Consider the following 23,978-nt stretch of genomic DNA (forward strand, 5'->3'; position numbering starts at 1 on the left):
TTCTCTGAAAGGCAGGCCTGCGGTCAGCCTCCCCTCCCCCCGGGGCTCCTGCCGGGGGGCTCCTCCAGCCCACCACTCCGGTGCTCAGATGTCCTCACTCTGAGCCAACAGTGTTAGGAAGCCGCCCCATGGTCCCTCCTAGCGTCAGGTGAAACAGGGTCACACGTGGTGACCAAAGACGCCCAGCCTGGGTGAAGCCAGGGCCTGAGTGGGAGCTCGGACGGGCCGTTCCCCCAGACCCAAGCCCCCGCAGGAACCCCGCCGGGCCCCTGAGACACAGCGTCCCCTGTGCTCACTGTGAGCGCCGCGGGCCACCTCCCAGGGTTGCGAGAACTGACTCCCCGAGTGTCACCAGCTGCAGACGCCCGTCGTTGTAAACGGTCAGGCTCCAAGCCGCCCAGGGCTTTCATCCCCCCTCCCCCAGATGCTCATTACCCTGCTTAATTAGGCCAGGAAGTGCTCTCACAAAGGACAGTCTCGGCAGGAGGTGAGGACAAGAAGAGATCCCAGCAACTCCACTTCCTGAGGCTCCAGCGGGGCTGCTCCACGTGGCTACGTGGCGGGGCGTCTCCCTCCAGCAGCTGCGGGAAGAGGCTGAGATGCTCCTTTGCCCCCAGGCCCTCGGGAGCTGGGCTGAGCTGGTCTAGGGGAACAGCACCGGATCTGGGAGCTCGGGAGGGCCTGTCCCCCACCCTCTGCTGAGCACCCCCAGGGCCCCCTCGAGAAGAGCTGGCACCTCAGGAGCCAGCTACAGGGCTTCCGCCCAATCACTGACGGAATCGCGGCCCGAGACCACCTCCCGTTCCCAGCCGGCCCGACCTTCACCCTGAGCCTCTTCGGTCGGTGCGGGGCCGGCTGGGCACCCCCAGCTACGCGGCACAAGCTCTCTGCCGATTCTGAGTGCAGGAGCGGCTGTTGGCGCAGGGCGCAGGGTCCAGGGGTTAACGGCACGGACTAATGGACTAGTTCTGTGACCGTGGACGAGCCGTCCACTCCTCTGAGCCTCAGTTTCCTTTGCTGAAAAGACAGAGACAGTTGTCTAGGCTCTTGGGAGGTGTGGGGACTCCTCCCCACAGCAGAAGCAGGCAGACCCTCAGGAGGAAGCAGCTGGCATCCAGCGTAGACGGTGGTCCACCCACACCCCCACTTTGCTTTGGGGGGAGCTTGAAGAAGGGGGGACAAGTGCCTCCACACTAACCTTACCTCACTTAACCGTGAGTTATCTGCTGAGGCCTCAGATAAGAAGGAGTAAACTTACTGAACTTGCGCTCTAGAGCCCGCGCCACAGCTGCTGAGCCCGCGCGCCTAGAGCCCGTGCTCCGCAACAAGAGAAGCCACCGCAATGAGAAGCCGGCGCACTGCAACGAAGAGTAGCCCCCGCTCGCTGCAACTAGAGAAAGCCCGTGCAGCAACAAAGACCCAACGCAGCCAAAAATAAATAATAAATAAATAAATATTTTTTAAAAAAGGAGTAAACTGAGGCCCAGAGAGGGTGGGGAGTAGCCTGCGAACGCACAGCAGATCCTGCCCTGGGGCGATGGGCGGATGCCCCGGTCTCATGAGTCTGGGGCTGCTTCATGCCCTGGAAACGTGAGAATGACACCAGGAGGGTGGCCTGAATCTCAGCGCCGAGCAGGGCCATCTCCTGAGGAGGAAGTCGGCCCGGATGGCTGTCTGGAGCGGCTGCTTTTTCCAGCCCTGGAACCTGTGATCACTGGCCCGGAGCTGTGGAGCTGTTGGCCCGATGGTCCTGGTCAGTGCTTTATGCTGGCCGCTTCTGTTTTATCAACGTTTTCTGAGAGAATGTGCATTTCTTTTTTTTTTTTTTTTTTTTTTTTTTTCTTGCGTTATGCGGGCCTCTCACTGTCGTGGCCTCTCCCATTTGCGGAGCACAGGCTCCGGACGCGCAGGCCCAGCGGCCATGGCTCACGGGCCCAGCCTCTCCGCGGCATGTGGGATCCTCCCGAAACGGGGCACGAACCCGCGTCTCCTGCATCGGCAGGCGGACTCTCAAGCACTGCGCCACCAGGGAAGCCCGAGAATGTGCATTTCTTGAGAACTGGCCTCATTTTCCTCGCCCAAAAGGATGGAAAACAAAAGAGATTTTTGGTCCCCATGTCTGGTAGTGCTGTGATGCGGGAGTTTCCTGAGTAACTTTGAAAAGAGCTCTGCCATCCCTGCCACCCTCCCATGAACAGCAGGGGGATGGGGGAGGGGAACTGGGTCCCTCCAACCCCACATGAGGAAGACAGTGGTCCCTTCACCCCCAAGGAACATCTGGGACCTGGGACCCAGCTTCCCCAGGACCCCAAGGGAATCTTCGTTTCCTCGGATGCCCCCCCGAATTGTGCCCAGCCCCCCAGATCTCCTGCCAGCTGGTTTCCGGCCCTGCTGGCCACGCTGCTCTGGGACTTATTTGGCCGGTAAGGTGGTCCTCGCTTGAAATCCATATGGTCCGAGGGAGTTCCTAGCTGAGCAGCCAGAGATGTGCCCCCTGAGGACCCTAAAGCAGGAGGCCTCTGGCGTTGTCACTCTGTACCGTGAGCCGAGGGAAGTGAAGCCAGCAGAGCTCCCTGCGGCTCCAGGGACGCAGCCGGGGTCAAGGCACAGGGAGGTGGCCTGGGCCCAGCACTTCGGAGTCCCGCCCGGCCTCGGCGTGGTCAGCAGGAGGAAGGGGGGCCCAGGCACCACCCATGCTGTGGAGGCAGCCGTACAGGGAAGGTGGGACCCACCAGCCTGGGATGCCGGCATGGGGATGCGGTGAGGGCTAGCTGGGGGAGAGGCTGCCGGCTCCCATGCAGGCCTTCCTCCCCAGCCCCCGCTGGGGGCCCTTGGAGCCTCGCCCTTCTCTCCGCCCCCTGTGCTGATTCCCACACGGAGCAGCTGGGGTGAACACCTGCAGCTGCCGTCCTTCCCCCAAGGCCTCAGGGAGCCTGGCCACGTCACACGCCCACAGCAGCTGGGGTGCCTCCTCCCACGTGCCTGGGAGAGGCTGAGAGGGATTTTCGGGGGTCCTTCTCATGGGTGGGCTGGAGGACGAGGGGAGACAGCTCCCCTCCTTGGGCGTCCTCTGGCTCCCTTGAGCCTGGCGAGGCCGAGTGGCTCCCGTGTCCCTCCCTGCCCTCGGGTCTGCCCAGGGCCACGCTGAAGCACCAGGCTGCAGCCGAGTGCAGAGTCTGGGCGTGTGCAGCCGTCCATCTCGCCAGACAGCTGGGTGCACAGGGGCTGCGGCTGGGGTTGGCGCCTTCACCTGCTGACCTGCTTGGGACACGTGGGGTTCGTTCCGGAGCCCGCCTGGCCACCCACCTCCCCAGCACCGATCTTCCGATGCCGGGTTTGGGACGGGGGCGCCTGGAAGCCTGGGCTCTCCGTCCTGGAAACGTGGGTGTAGGGGTGTGGAGGTCGTCGAGGAGGTGGGGCAAGGGTGGACGCTGCAGGTAGCAAGCCCAGTGCAGACGTGATGGCAAAGGTGGGTTCTCGGGGACGGGCAACGGCAGGGGCGAAGCAGCCCAGGTTGGGGGGTGGCTCTGAGGATAAGGCATCCCAGCTGAGACAGCAGGGGTGAGGCAGGACCGCGTTTCCGAGCTAAGGTCCTCAGTCAGCACAGGCCGCAGAGGTGCAGCGCTAGCGCCCGGGGCCGGCTCCACGCCCAGGCCTCTTCCTGCTCTTTCTGCTTATTCGCCGTGTGGCCTGCCTGGCAGCCCTTGACTTCCCTGTGACGATGCTGTCGGCCTGGCTCCCGAGGGTGAGAGGAGCGTTTTGAGATCCCCAGACAAGCCCAACACACCGTTACATCAGTTACGCCCTGCGTTTCTCCGTTCTGCCTGCTCCGTGGGGCTGCTGCTAGGTCCTCTGCTAGACCCGCCAGCCAGAGGTGCCCCCCCACTCCTCCCGCGGACGCTTCTGGATCCTCCCTCCCCCCGGTGCTGACCTTGCAGATTTAGAGCCACTCCCGGGTCTGCCATGTCCTGTCCGCTTCACTGACATCTCCATCGTGGCTTTCGGTGACTTGTTCTTTTTCCGCAAGTGAACAAACAATACACACATTCGGAACAAACCAAGTCCCCTCGTCCTCGGCACGGTGGCCCTGCTCCCCCGCCCCCAGCCTGTGGCCCGAAGCTGGGGTGCACCGCGCAGGCGTCGCCTCCCGCGCGCCGGAGCCCCGCTTTCACCCTGTGCTTCTCTTCCGGGCTGTGAGCTCGGCTCTTGCTTTTAGCCGCGTCACCGCATGACTTAGTCTGGGTGTCACGACCTGTTTAGTCTTTCCCTTATGGCTGGGTGCTGGCGTGCCCTCCCTGTTTTCGGCTGTCACACGTTGCGCGGCAGGTGCGGTTATTCTTCAGAGAGCCGGTCTTCAACGGGCACGACAAAGCCTCCGCCGTGGCTAGTGCCGGCCTTCTGGCTCAGGCTGGACAAACTCGCGCCACGCGGAGCTCCACCCCTGCCCAGCGCCCGCCTCCCAGCCCCATCTTGATCCTGGGGGACGCGTCACTTCCCTGCCTCCATCTGGGAGGGGCCGGGCTCGTGTTTCTGCCCCCCATTCTCTCAGGCACCCCTTGGGCACAGAGCCCCTGGGACGTCTCTTCCTCACCTAGCCCACCCGCCAGGCCACCCTGGGACGTCTGCTCCTCTGTCCTGACCCCGTTCCTTCGCGTCCGCATCACTGTCTCTTCCGAACCTCGGTTCCCGAGGGAGCTTCCGGGGCCCCTGCGGGGAGCCTCTGCACCCTCCGCTATGCTGACGGCCTCCCGTCCCCCCGCGCCCAGGGGCGCCTCGTCTCTCCACTTTGTGGGTCTCGCCCGGGAGCCTCTCCTCCACGCCTGCCCGACCTCTGCACCAGGTCCCTGCATCACAGAACAGAGGAGGTGGCAACTACCTGATGAGCCCACACGATGCCCACAACCAATTAAAATACCCTGACGCAAGAATCCTTCACTTGTTTCGGGCTGAGCTCCCGGAGGTCTGCCCTTCACAAGATCTGTCACGCCATCTAGATGATTGGGTGACAATAACTGATCTTTATCTCACTGACAAGTGAGAATTTCAGCAACCTCTCTGTCTGACTGCGGCTCCCCAAATAAAGGATATTTAAATACACCCGCACACAACAAACAAAAACAAAAACACACAGAAAGCTACTGTCTTAGGTTTGTGAACTGGAATCCACTCCCCAAATAGGGATTTCTGTGGAAGGGGCTGTTGGCACGGTAACCTAAATCTCAGCATTTTATTCATAGGTGGATCCTTTGCAAAACACAGCAGAATTGAGTGCAGCAGCTTTTATGACTCCAGAGACCTGACATTCCTCCCTCTGGTCTTGTTAAAAAAGTGCAAACCAAAGGAAGCCTATAGGATGAAACACAGTTAATGGGCGATGGTTAGAGGTCCGGGGCTGGTGGAAGAGACTTCAACACATTCGTATTCTATTTGACAATACCAGCTAGAGAATATTCAGTATTCTACCGCAACAGTTTTAGAAAACACTTAAATGATTTCTGTTCTTTTCCTGAACCGACAACTGGTCGTATTATTTTGTTTTAGGAAATGAAGCAATTACCAGGTACTTCTATTAATTTGACGAGATTCAGACTTCCTTGGGGATGCAGTGGTTAAGAATCCACCTGCCAATGCAGGGGTCACAGGTTCAATCCCTGGTCCGGGAGGATCCCACATGCTGCAGAGCAACTAAGCCCGTGTGCCACAACTACTGAGCCTGCATGTCATAGCTATGGAAACCCACGTGCCTAGCCCGTGCTCCAAAGCAAGAGAAGCCACCGCTGCAGTGGTTAAGAATCCACCTGCCAATGCAGGGGACACGGGTTCGAGCCCTGGTCTGGGAAGATCCCACATGCCGCGGAGCAGCTAAGCCCGTGCGCCACAGCTACTGAGCCTGTGTTCTAGAGCCCGTGAGCCACAACTCCTGAGCCCGCGTGCTGCAACTACTGAAGCTTGCGCGCCTAGAGCCCCTGCCCTGCAACAAGAGAAGCCACTGCAATAAGGAGCCTGCGCACCGCAATGAAGAGTAGCCCCCGCTCGCTGCAACTAGAGAAAGCCCACGGGCAGCAACTAAGACCCAACGCAGCCAGAAATAAAATAAGTAAATTTTAAAAAAAGAAAGAAAAAGATTCAACCATTAATATTGAACTGGATTTAAAATATCTTTGGGGGAAAATATGCATTTAAAGCATGGAGCGTATCTTTCTTGAATAAGTAAAACGAATAAAAATGTATTTGAGGTTTTTCTGATGTGCATTCTCTGACCAGCATCCTCTTTCTTTCCATCCCTGTCCCTGACCCAGGTTATCAGCCCTGAGAATGGGATACTGTGGAAATATCCTCAAAGCAAAACAAACACTCCTTCTCCCCCCTCCCTCCTTAACCTGTCCATTGAGGGGCTTTTCTGATTTCATGGACTTGGAGATCTAAGCTGTGTGTCTTAGGACAGGTGATTTCCCTGTATGAGCCTTGGTTTTCTTTCCTATATAATGGAGAAACAATATCCACCTCCCAGGGCTGTGGTACAAAATAACAGAGACTGTATTTGTAAAACTACTTTGAAATCAAACACAGTAAGGCCCTGATGGGCTCTTTTTCTTTTTCTTTTCTTTTTTTGGGCTGTTCCATGCAGCTTATGGGATCTTAGTTCCCCAAGCAGGGGTCAAACCAAGGCCCCAGCAGTGAGAGCACCCAAGTGCTCACCACTGGACCACCAGGGACGTCCCCCCGGTGGGTTCTAATGTGGATAAAATTACAAGCACACTTTCATTGCTGAATTGTGCGAGAAATGCTTTCAGATTTAAGCCCACGTGACTTACGAAATCAACGAAGAAAAGTATCACAGAAACACGAAGTTTCCCACGTTAAAGAAAAGGTTTCAGTGAACTTTCAAAACGCCTGCTTCATATTTTCACTTGTAAAGATGAAGTGTAGACTCTGCTCTCCCAGGTCTTCAGGACCAGCCTGGAAACCCAGTCGAGGCCAGCCCGGCCCAGCCCCCAGAGCCGGCTCTGTGAGCGTCACCCGAGGTGCACAGACCCCCTTCAGGAGTCCGGGACAGGCTGCCTCACCTCAGTGTCTGTCCAGGCCCCCTCCTTGGCGGCTATTTTTACTCCAAGGGGAGAACTAGCCCCGCCCGGTCTGTGGCTGCAGAGGCTGTGCCCACGCGGGCAGGACAGACGCCAGTGGGTCGTGAGCTTGGACACATCTGAGTCCCGGAGCCTCCACTTCCTGAACCACAGAACAAGACAACAAGGTCAATCTTGTAGGAAACGTGGCAAGATCACTTAGGAATACGTGGGTGAACACACCACGTATTCAGGGAACTAGATCCCACATGCATGCCGCGACTAATAAGAGTTCACATGCCACAACTAAGGAGCCCATGTGCTACAACTAAGGAGCTGGCGAGCCACAACTAAGGAGGCCGCCTGCTGCAACTAAGACCTGGCTCAACCAAATAAAAAAATAAAATAAAATAAAAAAGTAAACATTAAAAAAGAAAAGAAAAACAGACTCATTCGCAGAGAGGGGGGAGAGCTCTGAGTGCACAAGCGGGAGGGGGACCCAGACACAGGTCGGGGGGGTTCTAGAGCCCGTGAGCCACAACTCCTGAGCCCGCGTGCTGCAACTACTGAAGCTTGCGCGCCTAGAGCCCCTGCCCTGCAACAAGAGAAGCCACTGCAATAAGGAGCCTGCGCACCGCAATGAAGAGTAGCCCCCGCTCGCTGCAACTAGAGAAAGCCCACGGGCAGCAACTAAGACCCAACGCAGCCAGAAATAAAATAAGTAAATTTTAAAAAAAGAAAGAAAAAGATTCAACCATTAATATTGAACTGGATTTAAAATATCTTTGGGGGAAAATATGCATTTAAAGCATGGAGCGTATCTTTCTTGAATAAGTAAAACGAATAAAAATGTATTTGAGGTTTTTCTGATGTGCATTCTCTGACCAGCATCCTCTTTCTTTCCATCCCTGTCCCTGACCCAGGTTATCAGCCCTGAGAATGGGATACTGTGGAAATATCCTCAAAGCAAAACAAACACTCCTTCTCCCCCCTCCCTCCTTAACCTGTCCATTGAGGGGCTTTTCTGATTTCATGGACTTGGAGATCTAAGCTGTGTGTCTTAGGACAGGTGATTTCCCTGTATGAGCCTTGGTTTTCTTTCCTATATAATGGAGAAACAATATCCACCTCCCAGGGCTGTGGTACAAAATAACAGAGACTGTATTTGTAAAACTACTTTGAAATCAAACACAGTAAGGCCCTGATGGGCTCTTTTTCTTTTTCTTTTCTTTTTTTGGGCTGTTCCATGCAGCTTATGGGATCTTAGTTCCCCAAGCAGGGGTCAAACCAAGGCCCCAGCAGTGAGAGCACCCAAGTGCTCACCACTGGACCACCAGGGACGTCCCCCCGGTGGGTTCTAATGTGGATAAAATTACAAGCACACTTTCATTGCTGAATTGTGCGAGAAATGCTTTCAGATTTAAGCCCACGTGACTTACGAAATCAACGAAGAAAAGTATCACAGAAACACGAAGTTTCCCACGTTAAAGAAAAGGTTTCAGTGAACTTTCAAAACGCCTGCTTCATATTTTCACTTGTAAAGATGAAGTGTAGACTCTGCTCTCCCAGGTCTTCAGGACCAGCCTGGAAACCCAGTCGAGGCCAGCCCGGCCCAGCCCCCAGAGCCGGCTCTGTGAGCGTCACCCGAGGTGCACAGACCCCCTTCAGGAGTCCGGGACAGGCTGCCTCACCTCAGTGTCTGTCCAGGCCCCCTCCTTGGCGGCTATTTTTACTCCAAGGGGAGAACTAGCCCCGCCCGGTCTGTGGCTGCAGAGGCTGTGCCCACGCGGGCAGGACAGACGCCAGTGGGTCGTGAGCTTGGACACATCTGAGTCCCGGAGCCTCCACTTCCTGAACCACAGAACAAGACAACAAGGTCAATCTTGTAGGAAACGTGGCAAGATCACTTAGGAATACGTGGGTGAACACACCACGTATTCAGGGAACTAGATCCCACATGCATGCCGCGACTAATAAGAGTTCACATGCCACAACTAAGGAGCCCATGTGCTACAACTAAGGAGCTGGCGAGCCACAACTAAGGAGGCCGCCTGCTGCAACTAAGACCTGGCTCAACCAAATAAAAAAATAAAATAAAATAAAAAAGTAAACATTAAAAAAGAAAAGAAAAACAGACTCATTCGCAGAGAGGGGGGAGAGCTCTGAGTGCACAAGCGGGAGGGGGACCCAGACACAGGTCGGGGGGGGTGGGGAGCAGGAGAAGGCCTGCCGGTCACCTGCACGTCCAGGCCAGAGCTGGCCAAGAACCCTGCCAGTCAGCACCCGGGCTCCTGGCTCCACGGGGAGGCCCCATGTCCTCAACAGCTCATAGATCACGGGATTTCTCAGTAAGTAAATGCATTCAGTTACCTACCCAGAGTTTCCTAGTTCCTCCGTGGACAGTGGAGGTGGGAGTTGAATGGCCCCCACTGCATACAGTCAGTCTGAAGGCCCAGGCCCAGCGGCCCCCATCCCTCCAGCATTCAGGTCTGCCCGGAAGCTCCCACCATCACACCTGGACCCTGACCCTGGCCTCCACGCACCTCAGCTTCCTTCCCACTCTGTGGCATGTGCCCGCGTGTGCACACGTGTGTGCTGAGCGCTAGGGCTGGCATGCTTCACTCCCCAGTCACGGTCACGGCAGCCGCCGCATCACCGGCTCCCAGTAAACACTTGCTCGGCGCTTGGGAGAAATCTGTGGAGCCAATGTTCCCACAACTTCCCGCTCAGCCCGAAGCGGCCCTGCACGGTCTCCCACACAAGCCGGGCATGCAGGCGAGTTTTACTTCCAGGGCTGTGGCTGCCTTTGCAGTGGGGCTCGAGGGGCTTGGCTTCCCCCCACCCTCCCCCGCTGATGCCTAAAGTGAACCAGGAGAGGGTCACTCACCTGAACTCAGGTGTCATTTCCTGATGCCCTTTATTAAAGGTGTCTCTGAGCAGCAGCTGTGTCAGGAGGCCTGACCACCCGTCCAGGAGCCCGAGGCCCCCAGTACTCCTCTGCTCAGACTGGGTGCACACACCACACAGCCCTCGAGGCAGCCACGATGACACGGGACCAGCTGGCACGGCGCTCGGGAGCCGAGCCCTCACCCCCTCCTCTCTCTTCTAGGACCCGACCACCAGGGCACGGATAACACGCGGTCTGCCTCGTGCCCGACCCCCCAGGGCAGCTTACTTTAGCAGCAAGGCTTTCAAACGTCTTTAATCTCAACTCACAGTAAAGAGTGTATTTTACAAGGGGAGGCCAGCAACACACGTGAGATGGAAATAAAAGTTTTATAAAATAACACTTTTTTTTTTAGGCCGCGCTGCACAGCTTGTGGGATCTTAGTTCCCTGACCAGGGATCAAACCCGCGCCCCCTGCAGTGGAAGCTCGGAGTCTTAACCACTGGACCACCAGGGAAGTCCCTAAAATAACACTCTTATTAGAGCATGAACTTCGATATTTTATTTCATTTTCTAAAAAAATGCTGGTTGACAACCCAAACAAGCCAAGTGGAGACTGAGTCCAGGTATGGACTCAGGAATAGTGGACACTGTCATGCTTTGAGAGTCACAGATCACTATCTACAACCTGGCCCCGAACTCGTGGCAAACATTCCTGGCAGCAAATGCAAAAACAATATATGTTGTGTACAACCGTTTCTGTTTTCTTATAAGAGAAAATATCTGCTCACTTTCAGAGATAAATTGTACCTGAGATTTGACTCAGTGACCTGGGGGGAAGGATAATGGGGACCAAGTGGAGATTGAGTCCACGTATGGACTTTGAGGGGTTGCAAATGGATGACCCATGAGCTGTATTGGATTTGCAAAAGTTTTTTGTTGTTGTTAGCACAGTATTTTAAAAAATATAATTTCCTTTTGTAAAAAAAAAAAAAAAAAAAATGCTATTGAGACCCACTAAGCAGCTCTCATGACCAGCTACTGAGCCACGAATTGTGGTTTGACGTGTGTGCCTCTACCTCTGATAGCCAAACGGACCCTCCTGAGTTATCTGCCTGTAAACTTGTAAACGGTCTCTAACTCCTGGAACCTCAGAGATACAGGCCCTGCCCTCGGAAAGCTGACTATGATGGAGACAAGCAATGTAAGCAGTAAGAGTGTGGCATCTCTCGTCTAACAGCAAGAGTTTTCGCAAAGGAGAGGGCGTGAGCACTGCGGCAGAGGAAGGCCTCTCGGATGAGGCTGAGTGGTGAGGAAGAGTTCGGTTGAACAAGGTGATGGGGAGCTTTTGGAGCCACAGTGTGGTCTGTGGTGCACATGAAGCCCCGAGATAAGGCAGAAGTTTGCGGGGAGCCTGTTTTGAAGGGTCTGTGCCACATGGGGCTTAGGTTTACCTCCTGGGAGTTGGGCAGTCGTGCCAGATTTTAAGCAAGGGGTGATGGTGTCAGATTTGCATTTATGAATGAATGCAAATATGCAAGAAAAAAAAAGGGGGCAGAAGCCTCTATTAAGCAAAACCACATCTATGGGTGAACAAACCGGCATCAGAAACCTCAGAGCTTCCTCGGGAAAGGAAACAGCCTGTGGGACGTCGCAGGGGTCGCCGAGGATGGGATGATAGGGAAACGGACGGATCACTTCCCTTATTGCTCACCCAGCACCCACTGTGTGTTCCAGGCCCCGAAAGCAGAGCGGGGGTGGGGTTTGCAGACTCATGGGCTGCCGGGTGGGGGAGGCTCAGGCATCTACGCCGGCAGGGCAGAGCAGGTGGAGAAGAATTTGAACTGTTCTTTTTAATTTAATTTATTTTTTTCTGTGTCGGGTCTTCGTTGCTGCGCGCGGGCTTTCTCTAGTTGCCGCGAGTGGGCGCTACTCTTTGTTGTGGTGCGCGGGCTTCTCATTGCGGTGGCTTCTCTTTTTGCGGAGCACGGGCTCTAGGCACACGGGCTTCAGTAGTTGTGGCACGTGGGCTCAGTAGTTGTGGCTCGCGGGCTCTAGAGCGCAGGCTCAGTAGTTGTGGTTCAGGGGCTTAGTTGCTCTGCGGCATGTGCGGTCATCCCAGACCAGCGCTCGAACCCGTGTCTCCTGCATCGGCAGGCGGATTCCTAACCACTGCGCCACCAGGGAAGCCCTGAGCTTGGTCTGGAGCAACGGGGAGCCGGAGGCAGAAGAGAGGAATCTTCCTATTAAACACACAGTCACACATCCTCTGGGACCAAAGCTCTGGAACAAATGCGTGCTTGTCAGAGGGGCTAGTTGTGGACTCGGGACTGGCCTCATGGCGTGGTCCCAGGTGTGGCTTTTCCAGCGAGCAGTGACCTGGGCTCCTGGCCTCACGAAGCCCAGGGTCCCAGGAATCGGGGAGTAGCACCTGGTTGCACCCACTGCTCACTTTCGCATCGTGAACTCCAAGAGAGGCCAGAACGCCCGCTCCAGGGGTGGGAGGCCAAGCCCGTCCCTGGAAGGAGGGCGGGGAGCCACGTCCTGCAGGACCGCAAGGCCCAGCTCTCCCTCCCGTTTGCCCTCCCCCCACCCCAGTAGCACCCAGCCCAGTGCACTGCACCCCGTATTTACTCTGCGGATAATGGTGTGTCTCCCCTACCAGACACTGAGCTTCCTCGGTGCAGGAACAGCCTTCGTCCGCTCCAGGGCCTGAGCCTGCCATCGTCAAGATGAGAAAGGAATGAACTGTTCACCCTGGTTGCAGACCCACCGCCGCTTCCTGGGCTAGGGCCACACCCGCCTAGCGGTTGCCCACCTCCAGCCTGGCCTCCGCAGGGACTGACCTTCCCATCACACTACTCCTGGCCCTCGGGACGCTCACTGTGTTCTGGGAGTGACTTCCAAACTCTTTAGCATAACAGGCCCACGTGACCTGCCAGCTTAGCTCCCACACACACCCCCGCCGCCCCCCGACAGTTCCCAGGTGAGTCCTTGGGTCCAGCTGTCTCCTTGCTGGCCCCCCCGTCCCCCGCCCACTGTGCTCTGCGCCTGCCCATCACCACGTTGTCCCTCCGTGTCGGTGTCACAGCTGCCGTTGGTTCAGCCCGCAGCCCGCGAGGGCCGGACGCAGGTCCGTCTCTGCACCACGATGCCCGCCAAGCCCCGTCCTGGGCCCAGGTCTCAGTCTCCTGAGGGCGGGATAAATATAGGGTCTGGAAGAGGCAGGAGGAAGGAGCAGCTGCCAGCAGAAGGGATGGGGTAAATGCGAGAATAAAGAGAAGTAAAAGGGTTCTTTTGTTGTTGTTCTTGTTTGGTTTTTGGTTTTTCTTGGGCTGTGCTGCGCGGCCTGTGGGATCTTAGTTCCCCTGATCGGGGATTGAACCCGTGCCCTCGGGAGTGAAAGCGCGGAGTCCTAACCTCTGGACCGCCAGGGAATTCCCTTTATTTTCTTTTTTTATAGGGTCTAATGTAGAGCCCAGGAGTGAACAGCACGGGACACAGATGAGGGGTCGTAGATCTGGGGGACAAGCCTATGGGTTTTGTTCAGACACATTACACCCATGGTCCCTGTGACGCATTTGAGTGGAAACGACTAACAGGAAGTTGGAAATCAGTCAGGAGGTGCAGCTGGACGGGCTCATGAGCGGGGTGGCCCGGCGGACTTGAGGGAGATGGGCCGGGGTCCCAGGGCCAAGGCAAGGGCGCTGGGTTTGGGGCAGGAGGTCTGGGTGTATTGATGCAAAGGCCGAGGGCGGAGAAGGAACCTCAGGGACAGGAGCGGGGAGTCCAGCGAGGCCCCGGGGTGGGGGGCAAGGTCAGCTGCGGAGGAGCAGGAACAGCCTCCTTCCTCCGGGCGAGTGGACACAGACACAGGCGTCACAGAAGCCCGGGAGGACGCCTCACGCCTGACACCCTCTCTTCTCCGTAACTTGGAAGATTGTCTGGGGGTCCAGCTCTGGCCCTGCCTGTGACCAGCCGCCCTGTCTTAGCTGCTCGTGGCACCAATGTCCCAGGCCTCAGAATGCTTGGAAAACACCCCGTCTGTACCCCGATAACCTACTAGCAACCTCATTACGGAGACTCTTTGTTCCCATAAAAACTTTGTCACACAGCACACATTCCTGCCAAGCTGTTCGGACCTCGAAGGGACTGCCTGTGGGGGCAGAGCGAGTCCAGGGGACAATAAGAAAGGGCCGTGGTGAGCCAGGCCCGGGGTTTACACACGCCGGCCTTGGGATCCAGTGGACGAGGTCCTAACCCTGGGCCTGGGATAGAACTGCACGACCAGAAGACAAGGGCAGACCCTCTGGAGCACTCATTCCTCTCTCTCCGGCGGGGAGCTCCTTGGGCAGCCTCAGCTCTGCTTCGGGTAAGTGCCATCATTTGTGTATTTGCATTGAGCACCTGCCCTGTGTAAGGCACTGGCGAGGGCTCGGGAGCGTGTGGAAAGGAATGAAACACCAGCCTTGGACGTGAGGGTGCAGCACTGGTCAGCAGAACAGGGCTGTGAGCTGCACGTGCAATCTAGAACTTTCCAGTAGCCACGTTAAACAAAGAATCAGGGGACTTCCTTGGCGATCCAGCAGTTAAGACTGCGCTTTCCCTGCAGGGGGCGCGGCTCCATCCCTAGTAGGAGAACTAAGATCCCACATGCCCTGTGGTGCAGGGCCCCCAAATAAGTAAATTAATAAGCCAAAAAAATAGAATCAGGCGAAATTAATTTTAATGTTTTCTTAAACTCAATATATCCAAATGTTATTGTTTCAACATGTTATAAATATTTTAAAATCATCACTAGACATTTTCTGCTCTCCTTTTTTCATAGTAAGCCCTCCAATCCCGTGTATTCTGCACACACAGTGCATCTCGATTCCGACCAACCAGGCTGCAGGTGGCTCCTGGATGCTCTTGGGCAGCCCCGTCTCAGAATTAAGGTGAAGGTGAAAAGGGGCTCCGGGTCCCCCGCCCATGCGCCCCTGGGTGCCTGTCGGCGGCTGGGTGATGTGGGTATGGGGTCCCTTCTGAGCTGCTCCTCCCCCCGCACCGTCACCCTGCCGCAGAGCCAAGCCTCATCCCCAGGGGACAGGAGCAAAGCTGGTTACTGTCCTTCCTCTCGGGACCCTGGGAGTGAGCACGTGGAGAGGCCGCGTGTCCAGGCCCTGGACGCTGTGTTCCTGACGACTTGGGCTGAGAGATTGTTTCCAGGCTTCCTCTGGCCTCACCAGTGGCCATCCCCAGCCTCACTTCCAGGGGACATCTGGACTTTTCCGTTATTTGACCAGCATCCTTCCTTTGGGGGAACTGCCCTACCCTACTAGCCCCGTTTCATCGAATTTAGGTGGGGAGTCAATCCCAGGGCTCCACACCCCACCACGAGGGCATTTGACCGCCCAATCCCATCGGTAGCTCCCTCCTCGAATGTAAACACTGAGCAGAAACCGGGGGGCTCGAGGCAAGCTGGAACCAGTGCCCAAGAGCCATCTAAGTGCCAAGACTCTTTTCAAAGAGGGTGGTTTGATCCTTCCTTTGGTTCTGTGAGCCGTCCTCCAACACCCCTCCCTCGTCCCTTCCTTCCCTGCCTCCAGTTAGCAAGAATCCACTGCTGTTACTTATAAACAAAGCACTGGATGCAAAATTTTAACCTCAGCTTTGCAAAAAGGGAAAAAGTAAAGACTCGGACTATATAGAGATATATATAGGTATATATACACACATGTACATATATATTTGACTTCTGTCATATGTATGCATACACGCATATGTATGTATAATTTCCCTTTTTAAACTATGCTGCTATAGGCTTTTTAAGGTTAGCACTAGGTTTGTTTGGTTTTCTTTTTTGAAACAAGGATAGTTGGGAGTTTCCTGTGCTTCAGCACACTCCAAAGTCGGTTTGTGCCCCAGTGATCAAACCACCTGCCCCCTCTGGGCTTAGCGGCCGAGTGGCCACTGGGGTCTGGAATCAAGTGGCCTGGGGGGTCTCAGCCCCCGTGGAGAGGCCGCTTCCCACAGCAGCCTGCTGTTGGTGTCAGCTCGCTCCCTCCCGTTGAGGGACTGAATTTTTTTTTTAATTAATTAATTTTATTTTTGGCTGCGTTGGGTCTTCATTGCTGCATGCGGGCTTTCTCTAGTTGCAGTGAGCGGGGGCTACTCTTTGTTGTGGTGCGCAGGCTTCTCATTGCGGTGGCTTCTCTTGTTGTGGAGCATGGGCTCTAGGCCCACAGGCTTCAGTAGTTGTGGCATGCAGGCTCAGTAGTTATGGCGCACGGGCTTAGTTGCTCTGTGGCATGTGGGATCTTCCCGGACCAGGGTTGAACCCATGTCCCCTGCGTTGGCAGGCGGATTCTTAACTACTGCACCATGAGGGAAGTCCTGAGGGACTGAATTTTTAGTATTTTATTCCCCCACAAAACCAGCAAAAACAAATGGCTGATGAGGTGAATAACATTCTCTTAGGATAAAGACACCACACACGAGTATTCTTGGTGCTTCAAAACGTTGTGTGACATGATCACTGGGCAATCATGGATTTGTTTTGCTTCGGCGCATTTCCTTAGGGGGGAAAAGGTAAATACTCCCTTTATATTTAATTGAGAATATGAAGGATTATACAAATTAACATTCATTCAACACACTCCCCAAATATACCTAAGATACTTGGAAAGAGCAGAGGGAAGTTGGGGAATATTACACCAGTACTCAGACGCTGCTTATTACTCTGTAGAAATGTGTGTCTATAGAAAAGTTGGTCTTGATATTTTGGTCAATAACAGAAAAACAACCACAAAAAAGAGAGACTGTGACTCTTCTGAAGTGTGGAAATATGCGCCATTGCAGCTGCTGCTCATGGGGGAGACACAGTAACTTTCACACAGAAAACTAGAAGGTCAGAGTTCATCCGAAGGAAGATCCTGTGCATTCTGAAATTTGATGTGGCCAGTGGGGAGTCAGAAGGCCTGATTTGGGGAGTTCCTGGTGGTCAAGTGGGTAAGATTCAGCACTCCCAATGCAGGGGGCCCAGATTTGATCCCTGGTGGGGGAACTGGATCCCACATGCCGCAACTAAGACCCGGCGCAGCCAAAATAAATAAATAAATATTAAAAAAAAAAAAAAAAAAAAAAAAAAAAGGCGGCCTGATTTTTTTTACAGTTCATGTGCTGCCGCTTACCAGCTGTGTGACCTTGGTGATGGGGCTGAACCAGAAAACGGAAGCAAAGCGTGGATTGGGGCAGGGATCCTGCTGCAGCAAAAGCAGATGAGAATGCAGGCCGGGGTCTGACTGGCTGCCGGAGCGTCCTGGCTCCGGGTCCCAGTGCCTCTCACCTTCCTGGGACTGTGTGTCCACTGCCAGGTGATGAGGCAAATCTCCCAGCACCGTTGGGATTATTAAACAGAGGCGACATAATGAAGGCACCTCACATGGTGCACGGGCTTAAGAAATGCTATTTCCTTTTCCTTTTTATTTTTTTGGTTAGAGCTTGAAGCGCACATATTTAACTTTACCCAGCCTGATTTAAAAGTATAAAAAAATGTATAAAAGACAAGTGAAAGCGGAATACAAGGATGGGGAGAGGTGGGGTTATAACTCACACCTGGCTCCCAGAGGCTCCTGGCTCCGGCGATTCCCCTCCAGGAAGGGAGTCATTGTCACCGCGTCCAGCGGAGGCCAGATGATGGATGACCGGGCTCCAACACTCAGGATGCACACACGTGGTTAAATGGAAGAGACATTTTGTCGCAAAAAGACAGCATTTACCCTTGGCTGCTGCAATTACGGGGACTTTCGGATGATGGACCATGGGGGGAGCTCCCAAAAGCTGGGGGGCCTGTACAAGCCACGCATTTCACAGCTTCACCTCAAACACATTTTTTAAGCTGTTTTTTGTTTGGTTTTGGTTTTGGCTGCACCGTGTGGCTTGCGGGAGTTTAGTTCCCCGACAAGGGATGGAACTCACGCCCCCGGCAGTGGAAGCACAGAGTCCCAACCACTGGACAGTCAGGAAAGTCCCACCCCAAACACATTTGGCGTGGAGAATTCTGTAGCTTTTCTACAGTAGAATGGGGACAGCAAGAAATAGAAAAATAACTGATGGAGGCAGAAAACACATAAACAATTATGTCTCTGCAATTAATGCCAATACTGAGAAGCAACCAGACCCGTGGGGTGTGGTTGGCACAAAACAGAAGAGAAGGGGCAGCGGCTCATAAGGGCCAGAAACCTAGCCCTGGTCGGCTCTGGTTCAGGGTGGAGAAGGTGGCTTGTTGTACTATTTGACTTCGTATTATTTTCTTTTTTTTTAGGTATTTTATTTATTTATTTATTTATTTATTTATTTATTTATTTATTTGGTTGCACCGGGTCTTAGTTGAGGCAGGTGGGCTCCTTAGTTGTGGCGTGTGAACTCTTAGTTGTGGCATGTGGGATCTAGTTCCTGACCAGGGATTGAACCTGGCCCCCTGCATTGGGAGCACAGAGTCTTAACCACTGTTCCACCAAGGAAGTCCCTGTATTATTTTCTATTTGGCTTAATTTCCCCCAAAAGTGGATATGGTCAATTTCATAGTGGTAACAAACCCTCTGCTGACTTTCTCAAATTGTGACTCAAATGAGCTACTGGAATAGCTGAGGGGACTCAAAGTTCCATACGAGACTGTGAGTGTCACAAGACGGGGAACAGCCAGGGGTGTGGCCACGACCTGTGTCCAGAGCGAGCGGCCCGTGAACAGCCCCATGGAACAGTACCCGGTGCCTCCCTGTTTAGGGCTGTACTTCTCACACCAGGACTTAACCAGGGAACAAAGGAGAAAAAAAATGGGAGCAGAAAAAGGAGAAGAGATTTCACTGCCTCACAACTATAATACCTAAGAGCCTAAGAAGATCCCCGCCCGGCATCTGTGGCCTGAGCAACTCTAGCCCACGCTCCGATCCACCCCAACCCCCAGGCAGCCTCTTCCCAGGAGGACCCTCTCGGTGCCTTCCGTGTGGTCGGTGTAGGTGGTTGTTTGTCAATGCTGAGGGGAGCCCTGGGCGGGAAGGGCGGGTAGTTCTTAGACTCCTGGGAGGTTCAGTAGTGGCCTCTGGGGAGACACTGTCTCTGCCCCCTGGGATTGTTAAAAGCCTGGAAATGTTGGAATAAGCATCTTCATAATAGGGATGAATTTTCTGCAGTTCTGCCCGAAGATTACAGGGCCAGTGGTAGGGACTGAATTGTCCAAAATTCACAAGTTGAAGCCCCGCAGTGGGACTGTACTTGGAGATGGGGCCTTTAGGGAGGTAATTATGGTTAAATGCGGTCATAAGAGTGGGGCTCTGACCCAGTAGGACTGGTGTCCTTACAAGGAGAGGAAGAGACACCAGGAGTGTATGCAAAGAGGGAGGCCAGGTGAGGACACAGTGAGAAGGTGGCCGTCTGCAAGCCAGGACGAGAGGCCTCACCAGAAACTGACCCTGCTGGACCTTGATCTGGGGCTACCTGTCTCCAGAATGGTGAGAGGGCCCGCCATCCACAGTGCTCTGCTCTGCAGCCTGAGTGGACTCATACAGATGGTCAAAGGCCACTTGGGGGATCCCGGTCCATCCACGAAGAAGCAGGAAAGAGGGAGGTGCTCGACTCATGCTGAGATTTGTGGGAAACGTTATTTTCATATTAAAACACACAGATATATTCTGGGATACAGATGGCCTTATAAGCAAAGGCACTGCCCGTAGCAGCAGTGGGCTGGCTCTGGGGTTCAGTCTGTCCATCCAGGGAGGCAGACATCCCAGGACCGGCAGCTGGATGCATGAGGGGCCAAAGCAGTGCTTAGGAGTCCCCTGGGGATTAGCAGTAGCTGGAACCACTGCCACCTGAGGGTTAGGAGGATGCAGGGACCACGCAACATCACCACTCCTGAAATGCTAGTGTCTGGGGGGACGCCAGGCCGTGGGGGGAGCCTCATCCAGCTGGAGGTGGGCTCAGGCGGGAGGCGCAGCCTCTGCAGGACACACAGCCTTTGTAGGAGAAGCTCTGGCCTGTTGCTGCCTCCCGTCGGCCTGGGAGACGCAGTCCTGCCCACGAAGGGTAGAGAAGGGGGCTCTCCTGAGCGCAGCTGCAGGGATCCTATGGGCACAATCTAAGGCACGCTGGTTGATGGACTTCCCTGCATTTTCCTAGCTCTGAGGCCCATGCGAAGGGGGGCCACGTCCTCAGCCGCCTTCTCTCCAACACGGAGGAGCCTCTCTAGAAGCTGGGTGTGTGCCTGATGTCCTGGCCCACCCGTGGCCCCCTGGTGGCTTCGCTGGCCGCGCCTAGTCCCAGCTCCCGTGAGTCAGAGCGGCACGGGGGACACTCTGTGACCTGGGACTGACCCTGACAGTCGACTCTCTAACACCCTGCGTCACAGGGCACTCAGGGAGCGGTTACTGACTCTGAACTCGCGGGGCTCCCCCAGCTCTGCCCCTCGGATTCTGTCCAAATCCTAAGTATTCTTTGAGGCAGTGCCTCTCCCAGGGCCGAGGGGGAGCCTTTCTTCCTCGCATGTTGCTTTCCTCTCTGCCCGCGCTTACTCTCTCCTCTTTCTATTGGAAGGAGCTGCTGACGAGGCCGGCCCTGTAACTGGGGCCACGGAGGTTTCCATCCATGTTGCCACTGCCGCGCCCGAGCAATGCTTTGCGCTAGTACCTAACCAGCATCCATTGAAATAAAACGACTTTAAGGGACTGGGTCTGTGATGGTCTGAAAGCGTGTGTCCCTCCAAATTTCACGTGCTGAATCCTAACCCCCAGTGTGAAGGGAGAGCCTTGGAGAGGTGATGGGGACACAGGGGTGATGAGGTCACATGCGGCATGAGAGCCCTTATGAAGAGGCCCAGAGAGCTCTCCCTCCTTCCCGCCAGCGAGGACGCAGCGGGAGGAAGGGGGTCTCAGAACCACTAAGGGACCCTCACCAGACTCAGAATCTGTGGCACCCACACCTTGGCCATCCAGCGCCCAGACTGTGAGAGACAGGCTTTGCTGTTGATGAGCCACCCGGTCTATGGTGTTTTTGTCAAAGCAGCCCAAACGGACTAAGACGGGGTCCCTTCCCCAAACTTTGAGCCGCCAGATTGTAAAATGTACTGTTCTGGGCTTGCGGCTGCAGGCCCACCATAACCAGTTCTCTCACCTCTCCCTGCTTCCACTCCAGCAAATTCAAACCTGCCCGTCTACCAGGCAGAAGAAATCCCACTGTATTCCAGCTCTGGAAAAGAAGACTCCTGTGCCTTAGGGGCCGAGGGTCAGGAAAGGAAGGTCCAGTCTGCTGAAGAGCTCAGGCCATCGCAGCCAGAAGACAGAGGAATTTAGCCCATGGGACACACCTGTGATGGGGCACCTGGCATCCTTTTCCCCCCTGCTGGGCGGTCGTCAGCGGTCACTTCACCCCCATTTTCCTGCTTCTGTAAAACGAAGGGACTGAACTAGATGACTTTGAAATCCGTTTCAGATCTAAAAATCTTCTCATTGTGTAATTAGTCAAGTCCCGCAGCTTTACCAGGGGACGGGAGGCATAACTGAAGTATAATTGACGAGCTGCTATGTACCGAGGGGGAGCGCCTGCATGATCGATGCACCTGTGGGATCCACCCACTGCCTCACCGTTTCCTCCGTGTGTGGATGCCCCAGGTCGACTCTTAGCAAGGTTCAAGTGTACAATGCATGTTCTTAACCAGAGTCACCATGCTGCGTGTGATGTCCTCAAGTGAAACTCTTTCTAAGTTCACTTAAGCCAACTTAATAACGGTTCTCGTTAAATTGTTTTCAGGTTTGTTAAGTTCAGTTCACAGGAAAGCTCTTGCTAGGACAGCAGCACATCTCGGTCACACAGAGGCCTTGTCAACGCCTGACCCGAACCCCGGCTTTGGAGGTCACGGCTCACCTGCTCTCCCCAAACCACCTTGCAGGTGCCATGTGCCACCTGCAGAGAACAGAAACGGAAGGAGAATTGGGGGAGGGGAGGCTTCTCTTTACTCTGATCTAAGTTTCCTGCCCACACCCCCCCTACCTGTCAGGCTGATCTCTTGCCTGTTCCTAGCATTTGATCTCCTCTTTGGAACCAAGTTAATTGCTTTTTTTTTTTTTGCTTGTTCAGGTAACAGTCTGGTATCATCTTCAAAGGCCAAATGTCTGGAAGAGAAACAGAATGACACCTCATAATATACTGGCCTCTGCCTCTGATTAATAATTTTGGACACTTTAACCTATGTGGCCTGTTCTTAGGAAGCTCAAAGTTTTAACTGGAAAAGACAGAGGGATTTGTGTATTAACAAGGGGTTAGGAGTCCCTCAATTTTCTTTGTGAACATGCTTATGTGTAAGGAAAGGAAAAATAAATGAAAGGGCAGAGAAGTATCTGACCAAGTGGGTATTTTGTTTGTATTTTAAGCTGTTTTTAATCAATCAATTAATTAATTAATTAATTTTGATTAATTTATTTATTATTTATTTTTGGCTGTGTTGGGTCTTCAAAGCTGCACGCGGGCTTTCTCTAGCTGCAATGAGCGGGGGCTACTCTTCATTGCGGTGCGTGGGCTTCTCATTGCGGTGGCTTCTCTCGTTGCGGATCACAGGCTCTAGGCGCGAGGGCTTCAGTAGTTGTGGCACGTGGACTCAGTGCTCATGGGCTTCAGTAGTTGTGGCACACGGGCTCGGTATTTGTGGCTCACGGGCTCTAGAGCGCAGGCTCAGTAGTTGTGGGGAGAGGGCTTAGTTGCTCTGCAGCATGTGGGATCTTCCCGGCCCAGGGCTTAAACCCGTGTCCCCTGCATTGGCAGGTGGATTCTTAACCACTGTGCCATCAGGGAAGTCCTCAAATGCTATATTTTTAAAAAAATATTTATTTTATTTATTTGGTTACACTGGGTCTTGGTTGCGGCAGGCATGCTCCTTAGTTGCGGCAGGCGGTCTCCTTAGTGGCAGCTCGCCAGCTCCTTAGTTGTGGCATGGGAACTCTTAGTTGCAGCATGCATGCGGGATCTAGTTCCCTGACCAGGCATCGAACCTGGGCCCCCTGCATTGGGAGCACAGAGTCTTAACCACTGCACTACCAGGGAAGTCCCTCAAATGGTGTTATTTTTATCTTTCTTGCCTCTAAATTCCTGTGACACTTATTACCAATACCATATGCATTTATTTATTTTTATTTTGGCCACACGGCTTGTGGGATCTCAGTTCCCCGACCAGGAATGGAACCTGGGCTACAGCAGTTAAAGTGCTGAATCCTAACCACTTGGCCACCAGGGAACTCCCTAGCCTTATTGATTTTTAAATCATTTTGGGGATACTGACTTTGTATCATAATCAGATGAAAAGCCCCCAGGCAGTGAGGACACCTTAACTGGCTTTTGTGTTTCTTGTCCTTCCTGCTAGAACTGTGTTCTCTGACTGACTGGCTGCAGGCTGCAGCAGGACCTTCTGCGCTGGCACTTAGAGGCTGATAAACATTTCCACATGTTGATTCTTCATGAGCTGATGTTCTGGATTTGGGGCTGAGCAGGAAAGTGACCACATCACTGAAGCCACTTCCCAAATTACGAGATTTAATGAGCCAAGGAAATTAAATTATCCTCTAAAGTGTACTTTCTGGTTTAGATTATGACTGGGTGGCAGCCACCAAACCTTGTGGAAAAATTACACACAGAACTGGGCTCAAAACATTATGATTTTACTCTTTCATTCATGTTTATTAAGAATCTACTATGGGAACAGTATTGAACCGAGCGAGTCTGATGCCCAGTCATACACAGCATAGGGTCCCTGCCCACAAAAGAAGGTCAGTGGGCAAAGTTGAGTCATCTTCAGGGAACCAGAAAAGGAGCCAGAGAAGGAGATGGAGAATCCAAAGATGAAACGACCACAACTAAGGTCGATTAAGTGCTTGTTACATTCCAAGCACTAGTCTGTGGGTCTTTCAAGTATTAATTCATTTAATTCTCACAATGACCTAAAGAGGGAAGCACCACTTGAAAAAACTGAGGGTCAGAGACCTGGAGCAGCTTGCAGAACCCCC

The 23,978-nt window shown here is 54.0% G+C and overlaps 1 non-coding gene across 1 annotated transcript; it reads right to left on the reverse strand.

Moving 5' to 3' along the window:
• Nucleotides 1–23,140: 23,140 nt before the first annotated feature.
• Nucleotides 23,141–23,212, reverse strand: TRNASTOP-UUA (transfer RNA ochre suppressor(anticodon UUA)). Its single transcript has one exon. It is a non-coding gene; the product is annotated as a tRNA-Tyr (tRNA).
• Between the last annotated feature and the right edge of the window lie 766 nt (nucleotides 23,213–23,978).

The sequence above is a fragment of the Lipotes vexillifer genome, unplaced genomic scaffold (assembly GCF_000442215.2).
Source record: "Lipotes vexillifer unplaced genomic scaffold, Lipotes_vexillifer_v1.1 scaffold395, whole genome shotgun sequence".
NCBI lineage: Eukaryota > Metazoa > Chordata > Mammalia > Artiodactyla > Lipotidae > Lipotes > Lipotes vexillifer.